Below are 13,847 nucleotides of genomic sequence, written 5' to 3'. Positions count from 1 at the left end.
CTGGGGCTGTTGCAGCACTGACAATATTTTTACCTGTTTTGTTGCTTTGGCTTTTGAGCTTGCTTTCTTTCTTTCTTTCTTTCTTTCTTTCTTTCTTTCTTTCTTTCTTTCTTTCTTTTTCTTTCCTTCCTTCTTTCCTTCTTTCCTTCTTTCCTCCCTTCCTCCCTCCCTCCTTTCTTTCTTTCTTTCTTTCCTTTCTTTTTCTTTCTTTCTTTCTTTCTTTCTCTTTCTCTCTCTCTCTCTTTCTTTTCTTTTGTTTTTCTTTCTTTCTTTCTTTCTGTTCCTGAAGAGACAAAAACCATTCCATGCATTATTTAATTGTTTGACACCTTTCATATGATATGGCCACAAGACACTCTATAATTCTCAAAGATATGAGACAGAAAACTGCAAAGAAGCAAAGTGTAAGGGTCTTTGGGTAGCCCTAGATAGAAGTTACTTAGGCAATTCAGATGAAATAAAAACACTATATAATACAAAGTTCTATTTGAGTTTGGGCAGGCTGGTCAGAGATGACAATGCGAAGAGACTGTGTGTCCTTTTTTTGTTCCTACCATGACACACTAGTGACGCATGACACAGTATGCGGGTCCTTCAAGTTCTCCAAAAACACTTAAGACAGATTGTTACTTTTAGTGTATCTCCCAATAAAAACTTTTGCTTCTTTATTGTGTAAGTCTGTGACATCATTCTGATGTTATTTATCTTAGTTAAAGAATCAGCGAATAAGAAGCTAGGCTTGAGCAAGGATGTGTTATTTTTATTTTGATGTACCCAGTCTTATGTTTCTACCCTCCAATCAGACTCCCGTTACTCTTATGGTTTTTCATCTTTTCATGCATTTTTAAGGAGAAATATTCCTTATACTTGTATCATTCACTTATGTTTTAGTTTACTGACTCTCAAACTTTAGTGTTCATAAGTGTAACTGGAGGAGCTAATTTAAAATGCAGGTTACAAGTCCCTAGTTCCACAGATGCCAATTCAGTAGGCCTGGGATAGGATTTTTTACTAGGTTCTCTATAGTTATTGTGATACAGTATGCTGCAAGATCATATTGTGAACAACACAGGTATAGTGAATTTGAGAACATTTCTTCTCATTCCTAAGTTATTGTGTGCATATTATTTCCTGTTTTTCATTTTGGAACACAAGTTTTATGTCCCTGCACATGGAATTTCAGATGACAAACGGTGTGGGAAATATTTAGGAACAGAGTAAGTAGAAGCCTACTTGGTATGTGAAGGTGATGCCAATTTGCCGAGCCCAGCTCGATCAGGGAGACCCTAACCCAGTGGCGCTAGAGGAATTAAAGACACACACACAGAAATTTAGAGGTGTGAAGTGGGAAATCAGGGGTCTCACAGCCTTCAGAGCTGCCCCGAACAGAGATTTACCCACATATTTATTAACAGCAAGCAAGTCATTAGCATTGTTTCTGTAGATATTCTATTAACTAAAAGTATCCCTTATGGGAAATGGGATTAACTAGAAGTATCCCTTATGGGAAACAAAGGGATAGGCCGAAATAAAGGAATAGGTTGGGCTAGTTAACTGCAGCAGGAGTGTGTCCCTAAGGCACAGATCGCTCATGCTATTGTTTGTGGCTCAAGAATGCCTTTAAGTGGTTTTCCGCCCTGGGCAGGCCAGGTGTTCCTTGCCATCATTTCAGTAAACCCACAACCTTCCAGCATGGGCGTTGTGGTCATCAAGAACATGTCACAGTGCTGCAGAGATTTTGTTTATGGCCAGTTTTGGGGCCAGTTTATGGCCAGATTTTGGGGGGCTTGTTCCCAATACCAATTTAAAGAAAAGTTTAAAGTATTAAAATGGTGTTGAAATCCATTTCCTCTAGATGGCTTATTTATTGTTTTTATTAAATACCTTAAGTAGAAATTATTTATATAACCAATCAGTGAAACAGCGAGGCTAGGATGAGCCAAGTGAAGAGATGGGCAGGATCCCATGTTTACTTGCTCATTCATTTTTCCATTATTTTTGAGGAAAAAACAGTATTACTGACATTGATCAAGAAAGGCCCCCCTTTTTATTGTGGTAAAATGTGCATAAGAAAATTTACCATTTTAACCATTTTAAGTGTACAGTTTATGGCCTTAAGTATATTGACATGGCTGTACAACCATCATTTGCAGAACTTTTTCATCTCCTCCAACTGAAACCCTAGACCCATTAAACACTAACTCCCCATTCCTCCCTTTTCCCAGCCCCTGGCAACCACCAGTCTACTTTCTGTCTCTATGAATTTGACAACGTTAGGTACCTCATATAAATGAAATCATACAGTATTTGTCCTTTTGTTGCTGACTTATTTTCACTTCACAAAATATCTTCAAGGTTCATCTAGGTTGTGTGTTGGAATTTCCTTCTTTTTTAAGGCTGACTAATAATATATCATTGTATGTATGCACAATATTTTGTTTATCCATCTATTGATGGATGCTTGGGTTGCATCCATCTTTCACTGTTGTGATTAATGCTGCTATGAACATTGATGTACTATTCGAGTGAGAAAGCCCCTTTTCTAATTTAGAAAAAAACCCCTAAAAGGTCATTTCTATGCTTTTTAGATACATAAAATTTCTACATCCTCAGCCAACTACTCATAAAGAAGGTATAATGCTACTGCTTGCTTGCAGAACACACAAATCCCTAGGTGGTAGGTCTGCTGGATTATTATTTATTTATCTGTTCTGAAACAAATAACATACTTGCTCAACAGACGGCGAAGTCTGCCAGTAAAATACCATTTGAAAATTGGAGTTTAGGTTTGCCAACCAGTGACCTGGAACCAATCCATATGCAGTAGTACCACAGCATACATGGACATATAAGAGAAAAATAAAAATACAGCAGAGATCATTAAACCTATAGCAGATTTGTTTTTAGCTCAGTTCTTTCTGCTCTTGCAAGAAAGAAAGGAAGGAAGTTTCATCAATGATGCAAAAGCAAAATGATTGAGTATTAGGGGAATGTGCTTTCAAAAAAAGAGGTAAGTGTAGGCAGAAGGAAGACAGAGCCTTTGCTAGATCATTGGTTGAACAGAGAGGCCTAGCTACGTATGAGAGAATGTTGCTTTGGGGTGTCTCCCATGGAGGTTTTCCTGACTCCCCCCATTTGTGTTAGTGTACTTACAAGACCCTATGAATAGCTCCTATAACACTTCTCTCCTTAGTTTGAAAGGAAATGAAGCACTCTCCTAGTCTTCCTGGAGTTTATACTCTGATTATGGAGAAGTGGAGAAGTGAAACAGCTCGGTAAAAGCAGACAACCAAGAAATAAGATATATGAGAGACAGAGACAATGATGCTTTAGAGAAAAGGGGAATTGATATAGACTGATACATTTGGAAGGGAACTCAGGAAGAAGTTGGATGGGGGAGGGCTTGATCTGGAATTGAAAAAACAGATAGGCTCTGGATCAATGGAGAGGCGGAAAGCTTCTCTGAGAGATGTTATGTTGTTGAAGCTAGGCTAAAGACAGAAGGCAAGACTTGAGCAGGCTTTTTTTGTGTGCGTGTGTGGGGTGGGTGTGTAGGGGATGGAAGGGACATACTAGAATGTTCTTCCTCTAAAATAAGGAAAATACAAAAACAGTTTTAATTCAAGCAGCACTTCCTTTTCCAAACACTTGCACACTTATAACACACACACACACACACACACACAAGCTTCCTTTCCTTAAGTTTTTTCTTGCGATAACTAGACATCACAGCTTGACAAGATTATCTCTTTTCAGAGTTGTTACAGATTCAGGAACAATTTTAGCCACCTCTTTGAACTTTGCAAATTGGGCCAACCTATGCAAAACTTGCAGATTAAATTCTGAGTATATATCAGAGTAGCAGATTGGGGTTTGGCAGAACTGGGTCATTAGATTCATTGATAACTTTGTGCAGAAGTTGCTAAAAGCCTAAAGAACATAAAGGGTTTCAGGAATCTTTATGTCTGGTGAACTTGTTTGTAGTTTTGCAGTTTTCCTCTTATCTCCAAATCAGCAATTCTAAAGAGCAGCTTGCGTAATGTGCACAATAAATAGTCACTAAACAGCAATTAGAACAAATAACCGTTGAACATTCAATGAACAGGGAGTTAATACATTTCCCTGAAGTAATTAACATTCCCTTTCCTTGTTTTGTTTAAATTTTGTTTTTACCTAAATTACTTTAATGCTGCCCTTAGTGAAACAGTTTAAAATTAGAGTTTCTGGAATTGGATCTTTCTTGATTAAGTGATAGAAATACTGAGGTTAATTAGATCAAATCTGTGTCTGGAGCTGTTGAGTACAGATCAGTGGTCATGACGTTTTCCACAGAAGCCTTTCTCCTATCTCACAGTAGGCCCAGATTTTAAGACACGAAGATCTGCACCATTACCCCTGGAGCTCCTGTTTGTACATGCATATCTGTAAAAATAAAACACACAGAGACCTAATGATTTGGAAGCATTATCTTGGGACTTCTGTCTTCTCACATTTTGCCTTGGAAACAGCTAGCACAAGTTCTATCACCTTAAGTGGAGCTGAGGTGAGGCTTAGCAGAAATGTTCCAAACGTGTAGCCTTGTGGTAAAGAAGAAACAATTTATAAAAACCAAACGTCCATGGACCCCTGAATCAAAGGGTTTCAACTAAGTGAGATATGCCTCTGTCATCAACGTTTGTTGTAAATACAATGCTGTCAAACTTTTGCCTATTTTCCAGTGGAATAAGAAGTTGGAGGTAACAATAAAGATCTGTGTTAACTGCTCCTACTCCTCCCACAGCCCAGGAATAAATTTTATATGGCTGTTTTAACAATGGAAATATGAATAACTCAGAAACATATTTCGTACTTTTCTTAAAGACCAGTGCAGAATGATAGACCCCAAATACTGCTGGTACAAACATTCATCATTATAAGCAATAGGGTAATCAAATAATCACCAATAAACTGGATTGATCATGTTGAATCTAAGTGAAAACTTCTTTTTTTGTTTGTTTTGGTTTTATTTTTTTATTTTTAAATTATTTTTGTTTGTTTTCGAGACAGAGTCTTGCTCTGTGCCCCAGGCTGGAGTGCAGTGGTGTGATCTTGGCTCACTGCAACCTCCACCTCTCGGGCTCAAGTGATTCTCCTGCCTCAGCCTCCCAAGTAGCTGGGACTATGGGCGCCTGCCACCATGCCTGGCTAATTTTGTATTTTTAGTAGAGGCAGGGTTTCACCAATGTTCCACCCACTGCGGCCTCCCAAAGTGCTGGGATTACAGGCGTGAGCCACAGCGCCCGGCCGTGAAAACTTCTATATAATAACTTCTATATAATTAAAAAGTAAGAATTGCAGCAGTTAACACCAGAAGCAATTCATTCACTCATTCTTTTAGCCCACAAGTATAGACATGTATATGTATATATATGCACACAGACATATATATATATATTTGCATAATGTACAAGACATACTATGGGCTGGGTTCATGTTGGTGAAAAAAAAGACATGGTTACTGACCTTATGAAGTGTAGAGTCTACTGAGAGCAACAGACTTTAAACAATTTAATTAATTACAAGTATGGTAAGTGATGTGGAATGAAAGTATAGTATGTTATGGTTATGATGGTATATAATGTCTGTGAAGTAATTTAGGGAATATAACATGTAATCTTTGTACTGTTAAAGCTAAACAGGCTCAGAGGTGGAGAAAAATTCTAGCATTAAATTGGTTTTAGTTTTTATAGCCAAATTTAAGTAATGCTTAATAAACCATTTAGTTTTATTAAGCATTATTAGATTACTAGTAAGTAGTTTATAGTACATAAAAATAAATATATAGCACTTGTCTCATTTATTCAATCCTTAACAACCAAAGAAAGAACTCACAATTTTGAATCAGATCCTACCACAGGGAACCTTGCAGCTCTCAGGAAGCCAAAGATTATAGTTTAAGAGTTGTCACCTTGGACCAGGGATGAGCAAGTTGTGGCCCCTGGGCTGTTATTTTATGGCTTGTGAGATAAGAATAATTCTTACGTTTTAAAACTTCAAAAAGTAAATAAAAAGAAAGCTTTTTTGTGACATGTGAAACTTATATGAAATTCCAATTTCAGTGTCCATAAGTAAAAGTTTATTGTAACACAGCCATACCCATTAGTGCTACAATAACAGAGCTTTGTAGTTGCTACAAAGATCTTATGATGTGCAGAGCCTTAAATATTTACTATCTGGCCCTTTACAGAAAAAGTTGACTGACCCCTGGCCTGGATTATAACACTTTAAAAGACTCCCTTTTTGCAACACTACCAGTCCCCAACTTTAAAAGCTTTCTGTATTAGAGTTTTCCAGAGAAACAGAACCAATAGGGGGTGTGTGTGTGTGTGTGTGTGTGTGTGTGTGTGTGTGTGTGTGTGTGTGTGTGTGTGTGTGTGTGTGTGTGTGTGTGTGTGTGTGTGTGTGTGTGTGTGTGTGTGTGTGTGTGTGTGTGTGTGTGTGTGTGTGTGTGTGTGTGTGTGTGTGTAGGGAGACAGAGGTTTATTTTAAGGAATTGGCTCACATGATTGTGGGGGCTTGTGGGGGCTGGCAAGTCCAAAGTCTGCAGGGCAGATTGGCAAGATGGAGACACCCAGGGAAGAGTTGATGTTTCAACTCAACTCCAAAGGCAGTAGGGAGGCCGAGTTCCCTCTTCCTTGTGAGATATGAGTCTTTTTTCCTCTTGAGGCCTTTAAATGATTGGATGAGGTACACTCACATTATGGAGGGTAACCTGCTTGACTCATTTAAATGTTAATCTTATCTAAAAAAATACCTTCACAGCAACATCTAGAGTGGTGTTTCACCAAATCTGGGTACCATGGCCTAAGCAAGTTAACAGATAAAATTTAACTGTCACATTTTCTTAACAGATCTTAGACATATGATCCCCAGAGTATTAAACAAAACTCTTATTTGTAAGTGTCTAATGATTGGGATGGATGAAGACAGTGAACCCAACAATAATCAATTGGTGTGGGGCAAAATTAATTGAGGGTTTTTTTTTTTAAACATGGTATGCTAATTCATAAAAGGGAAAACTTGGCTGCATATACAATCAATCAGTTGCAGCAAACAATATGGTTCTGAACCAAGCAGAGATTTGAGCAGAGGTGTTAACTCAGTGATCTGAATTTCCTTAGAGTTTTTTCCTGGACAATTAGAAGACAAGAAGAAAACGAACTTTCCTCCAGGCTTCAGGAGGTGTAACCTCAGACTTTGTCCATCTAGCAGAAGTAGGGACTTGCTGCCTTCCTGTAGATGCTACCAGACCTCTGGTTAATGGCCATATGAGCCTGGGGGTTTGGTGTGGGGAGGAAATCTACTTGAGCTCCCATATTTTCTCTGAGGGTTGACCTCTAAGAGGAGCTTCCATCCTTTCTGACTAGAGGCCTCTTAGAGAATTCCTTTGGTTTTACCACTCAATGGGCCATTGTCTCAGTTAATCCGCTTTCTCCTGTGAGCCTTAATTATAACACTACAATTTGTAACTTGAAGTTTTATACCACAAAAGAGGCAGTAGTCAAACTAGCCTCAGAGCCCATCCTCTACAATTCCCTTTTCAGCTTTTCTCTTGGCAGCCCCGCTTCTCACTCGGCAGCCCCACTTCTCACTCTACTGTTCATCTCCTCTGAGCCCTTTTCCAAGGGAGTGCTGCAAAGTGAAATTGCCTTTATGTCTATGGATATCTCGACCCAAGAATAGATGCCAACTCTTTCTATTCCTCCTTCGGTTTCAAGCTTGCACCGCTCAAAGGCCCAGTCCTACCCTCAAAACCTCCAGATTTAAAATTTATTTTATTCTGTTTCATCAGACCATCAACACACATTTCTACAAGATCAAATTTTGGTGTAGTTTAGACATTTAGCTAGCATTTATTAAGTGCCTAGGATTTTTCAGGCACTTATGTTTATTTGAATCTTATGGCAACCAGCAGGTTAAACATTACTAAATTATTTTACCAATAAAGAAACTTAAGTTCTGTGAGGTTAAAAATATTTTTCAAAATTACATAGTATGTAAATGGGAGGCCCAAGATAGTGAGCTCAGGCTTGTTTAATTCCAATGTCTGTGTTCTTTCTATTGTTACACAGTATCTGAGAGATCAACTTCAGCTTTTGAGTTCCTGGTTAGATAATGCCTTGTAGGACTAGCTAGCACAACTTACTGATATGCAAAGCCACTATCTATGCAACTTTGTCAGCTGTATGTTTTTTTGGTACTTAGAGTGGAATATGGCAGATGTCAGGAAGCAACAGGCATCTGCTGTAGCCAGAAATCGGCACCCACATAAACATCAGTTGCCTAAACGTTTTCTTTAATATATCCTGATATTTCCTCAGAAGTACACCATCTGCTCATGGAATAGATAACCTGAAAAAGTCTGACGCAGTTTTTCTTAAGTTATCTCTTTTCTTATAATGCATTACTTTGGTTCTTATGCATACCTAATCCAATCCTGTACAGAAGCACAAAATATCTGCCAGCTTACCCACATAAAATTGATTAAACATGAGAAGAAAAATAGGTAGAGATTAAGAGTTCAGCCTCTGCTGTTTGACAGACAGTATTTGAAACACTTAGCACAGTGACTAACCTATAGGAAAACTCAATAAATGCTAGATATTTTTATTATTATCTTTTTTTACTTGCAGAACTTTCTCTCTTACTGTGAGTGGACTAATAATAATGAAGTCAGTTTAATTGATCTTTTATTTTGCCTTATGTAGCATGTAAATTTAAAAAACCAAACTAAGCTTTCCATTCATTCGTTTATTAAGAATACTTATTGTGCATCAAATATTTTTCTTTTTCTTTCTTTTTTTTTTGAGACGGAGTCTTGCTCTGTCGCCCAGGCTGGAGTACAGTGGCACGATCTTGGCTCACTGCAACCTCTGCCTCCTGGGTTCAAGCAATTCTCCTGCCTCAGCCTCCTGAGTAGCTGGGATTACAGGTGCACGCCACCACACCCAGCTAATTTCTTTTTGTATTGTTAGTAGAGACGGGGTTTCACCATGTTGGTCAGGCTGGTCTTGAACTCCTGTCCTCATGATCCGCCCACCTCAGCCTTCCAAAGTGCTGGCATCGAATATTTTTCTAGTTGCTAGGAAGAAAATGTTGAGCAAAAAGAGAAGGTCCCTGTGCTCAGGGCCTTAGAGTCTAGTGTGAAAAACAGAGAGTAAGCAAATGACCACACACATACATGTATACTTACAGGGAGAGGGGAATGAGAAGTAGGGGAGAGGTTTCTGTTGGTAGTGAGGAATTTGACTTCATATATGATATGTGAATTGAGATCCGTAAGATGAGTAGGATCTCACTAAGGGAAGAGAAGTGAAAGGTAAATTATTCTAGAGGAAACGATATGTTCATTGCTCCTCCTTTCTCTTCCTTTCCTCCTTCCTCGGTTCCTCAAAGCTCATGACAGCACCAAGGGTAATGCACTGTATGGCTCTTCCAGGTGTTAAAAATACTGAAAGTCTTTCATTACTGGTTGGTAAAGAGTTTCTGCAGCAAAATCTCTGAGTGGGTCCTCCCTAGTCTTCCCTCTGCCTTGGCTGCCCTAGACCCTTTCCCAGAACCCACCAGAGCCCTGCATAATCAGCAACTAAATGGTTGATGCCTGCTGCAAAAGAGGCACTCGGGGACCTACTTCCTCATTTGGGCTGGAGTCTGCTATACTAGATTGGTGCTGGTGCCATGTTAGTTGTAAAATATTTTGAATGTCACTCATTGATACAATATCCACAGTTTCTCTAGTTAATCTCCTGGGAGAGAGATGAAGTGATAAATTACCTACCTAAATCAGTCTCAAGAGGTATTTGCTTTTCTTTTAATTCTTTAAATTTGCTTATAGTTTTTAATTGATTACCTATAATCTTTGAAGCTAACAGCAGAGAAACTATCTTGCCCTTTGCATGAATTACTACATATCTCACTTTGATTCCTTGGCTCGTTGTGATCATATTTTACCTTTGTGTTACTTATTTTAATGACAGAGTCAGAAATTTTACTCTATCCTCCAAATACAGTTTAAAATGTATAGATCTAATCACAGTAGAAGGTAAGCAAGAGAGCACAACTTCAAATCTATTTCTAGAGGATTAAATTCACAGTTCTGGTTAGCAAATAAAAAGACTATTGCTTTTCATACTGCTTTGGAAATTGAGAGCTAACTGTTGTGGTTGAACTGAGATATCAGCCAGTGTAGAAAATTTTAGTTTCATTATTGCCTGTACATATGGATGTCAAATCCTAGATGTTGCAGTGGGATATTTAATAAAAAGAAAAATGGGTTACATCCACTATATTGTCCTTTAACTCACTAAATTTTCCTTATTTCTGTAGATGTCTAAGTGAGGAATGGATGCTTTTAGCATGTGAACGGAATCTTCTAAGGCCCCTTTCCTGAATGATCACTGGAAATAAGGGCTTCTTTTTCAACTTCTCTCTGTTAGCTGTGTTTAATCTATTTGATTTTTCTTTATGAAGAAGTCAGGTTCGTGGAAGCAGCAGCCTTACCTTTCCATACATTATGTATGTATGCCACCTAATTTAGCACAGGTTTTAACAATACACGATACCAGTAATTATTCCAAAGTTTCCATCTGAGCTAACAAACTTCAGTCTTAGCCAGCAACTTCTCACTTTTAATGATGAATAGAGAATAAAAGACTTCTGCAAAGGTTGTGTTTGTTACTTAACAAAAATTCTCAGGGAAGCCTAGAAAAGTTTCCAGAGGTTGTGATGAGCAGAGGAAGCAGGGGGCAGCTTTCATTTCTACATCTCCACATGGCAGGAGATTTTAATGCAGTAATTATCTTAGTGTTTAATGCTAATGAGTTAACTCTCATCTAACAGATATATAGCAGTTATATTTTGGTAGGAAAGAATACAGAACATCACCACAGAAGTTCAAAGACTTCAGGAAGCTTTATTTAGATAGCAAAATATATTCCATGACAAAAACAAACTGAATAATGAGAAATGAAAAAATGTGTCTACCTCAAAGGAAAGAGAAAACAGCAAAGCCTCCTCACACCATCACCAGGAAAAGAGAAATTAGAGAGGAGTGTTACTGCAGGTGGAGCATTTACCGCCATAAGAAAGGTGCTGTTATGGGCCACCAATTCCAAGCAATCTGCCCTAAGATAGATGAGTGGTGAAGTCTATTCAGAATCTGACAGGGTCAGATCCTGTGAATATCACGGTATCAAAAAATGATGGAGCTTGGAGGAATTAATTCATTTGGTTAATTGAGCATTTACTATTATAGCTGCCACTGTCCAAGCACTGAAGGTAAAGCAGTTAAACAGGTACCCTAGGCCTGTATCCTCAAGGTTATTATCAAATAAATTTTGAATGTAATTTCAGGTAACTGCAAATGCTATGAAGAGAAATGAAGTCTGAGGTGTGGGGATTGTAAGTGAAGGGCTGAGTTGTTTTAGAGAGGGTAGTCAGGAATTGCTCTTTGTGGAAGAGACATTTAGTCAGGGGTCTGAATGATGTGGAGGTGTCGAATGTATAAATGTCTTTGGGAAGAACATTCTAGGCAAATAGAAATGCCAGTTCACGGGACCTGAGGTGGGGGTGAGTTCACATATTTGAAGAACAGCCAGAAAGCTAGTGGAGTAAGTTAGGGAGAATGGGTAAGGATGAGATGAGAGAGATAGTCAGGCTAGATCATATAGTATTTTATTCCAAATTTGATGGGAAGTCACTGAAGATTTTGAGTAGGGGGAGGGGTGATGTGATCTACCCCATGTTTTAAAAACGATTACTCGTATGCTATAAGGAGATGAGAAGGGTAAGTAGAAAAGCAGGAAAGCCAATAGGGAGGCAATTGCAATATTCCTGGTGATGATGAAGATGGACATGCACTAACTGGTAGTAGTAGAGTGGTGAGAAATGGTTGGATTCTGGATTTATTTTGATGGCAAACCTAATAAGACCTGCTAATGGGCTATGGGGTGAAAGAAAGGCAAACATCAATAATGATTCTTTGATTTTTAGCTTAAGCACCTGGGTGAATATTGGCAGCTTACTACTATAAACTGAGAAACCAGCGTTAGGAAAGATGCTGTTGTCAGAACTTATTATCCAGTTTACCTCAAAAGACAGTCAGGGTCTCTTAATCTCTGCCATGACCAGCTACCTAAATCTGTCAGGTTACCCATCACCAGAGGGGCATGGCTCTGGAGTGAGACTGGGTTCAAATCCTAGCTCTGCTATTTACTATATGTGTAACATTAACAAGTTACTAACCTGTCTGTGACTCAGTATACTCATCTGGAAAGTGGGGATGAAAACAATGGTGCTTACCTCATTTAGTTTGGGTGGCAGTTACTGTATGAGTTTACATATAGCTCTTCAACAATGTGGCGTATGGTTATTGTTCTTTAAGTTAGCTGTTATCACACAGACTTTTCTGTCCATAAGCCATGCTTATATCTTAGACCTTATTATTGCTAATGATTGGAGTACAGTCTATATGGAGCTTTGGAGGCTTCATTTAAATTCAGGAATTTTTTAGGCTATTCAGTTCAACAATTTCAACTTGTTAAAAAATTGTTTTTGACAGATGTGTAATCTAGGCCATAGAGAAGTTAAGTGAGTTGACAGAGGTCGCAGAATTAATTAGTGGCTGAGCTGGAATGCCTACTTGGATCATTTTCACTGCATTTTTACATCTCTGCCTTTCGTTTAATTTGGATTTCTTGAGTTTTCTGTATCCTATCAAATTTCATATCCCTTATTGATAAGGTCACTTAAAGATTTTTGAAATGTCATTGGTCATTAATAGTGTCTATCATGCATAAATCGTATTTGACAATTTTTGAGTCATATAGGCTCATAAGTGTATAAACCCATTGGACATTACGTTTGTGTTTTGTTTTGTTTTTAGCAATAACAAGCAAGATTCAGAAGTCCAACAAGTAAGACATTGATTTCATTCAGAGAAAACTAGTAAGCAAGCTATTTGGGAAGTATACTCTCATAAAAATATTGTTTCATGAAGTCTTGAGCAACACAGGAAATAGTAAGTAAGGAGAGCAAAATGAGGGAATCACTGTGCAGGGAAACAGAAAGTACTTACTAGGCATGAGTTCCTGACATAGATTCTAGTTCAAATGTTAACTAGTTGTGCTGTCAAAGAAGTCATTCAATCTCCCTGTTCCTTAGTGTTTTGCATGTAAAATGAGGGGAGGGAGCCAGGTGATCTTGGGATCTGTGCCATCACTAGACCGCTAAGGTAAGGCTTAAGTGATCTTGTCACCATTTTACATTTTGTTCATTGAGTCTTATTCAAAGGAGTCATATGTAGAACCATTTGAAAAATATTGGCTATAGATAGCTTAGGAGTTGAAGGAAAGTATTAAAAATAGAATTAAATAAATGGATTTTCTCTGAGCAAAAGGCAGTCATCAGTTTCACAGACTCTGAGGACTAGTATAAGGAGTGAACAGCAGGGTGATTTTAAGAGCTCTTCTTGGGAAATTTCGTGACTATCAGACTCAACATTAGTCTATCCTTGCTGTGTCCTGCCCTGACCTTGTGTGCTATTTGTAGTTATGCCTCTAAAGTCTGGCATTTTCCTCCCAAGCCCAGACTAAGACTTTATTTGCCTGCACAGGTCCATGAAGTGCACTGCTGTCAGACTCCCTCTAAGAATACTTCAACTGCTCATGAAGGGGGGGCCTTAACTATTTACTTCTTTTGGAAGCCTCCGTCTGGCCCATCTATCTTTATTCTCCCAGGATCACAGGTACATGTGATTATTGTACTTTCTTTTGCTGACCAAAGTCAGTTTTATCTCTCAGTCTGCTCAT

This window comes from Pongo abelii, chromosome 2 (genome assembly GCF_028885655.2).
Source record: "Pongo abelii isolate AG06213 chromosome 2, NHGRI_mPonAbe1-v2.0_pri, whole genome shotgun sequence".
NCBI classification, from domain to species: domain Eukaryota; kingdom Metazoa; phylum Chordata; class Mammalia; order Primates; family Hominidae; genus Pongo; species Pongo abelii.
Note: the sequence above shows the minus strand (reverse complement) of the source record.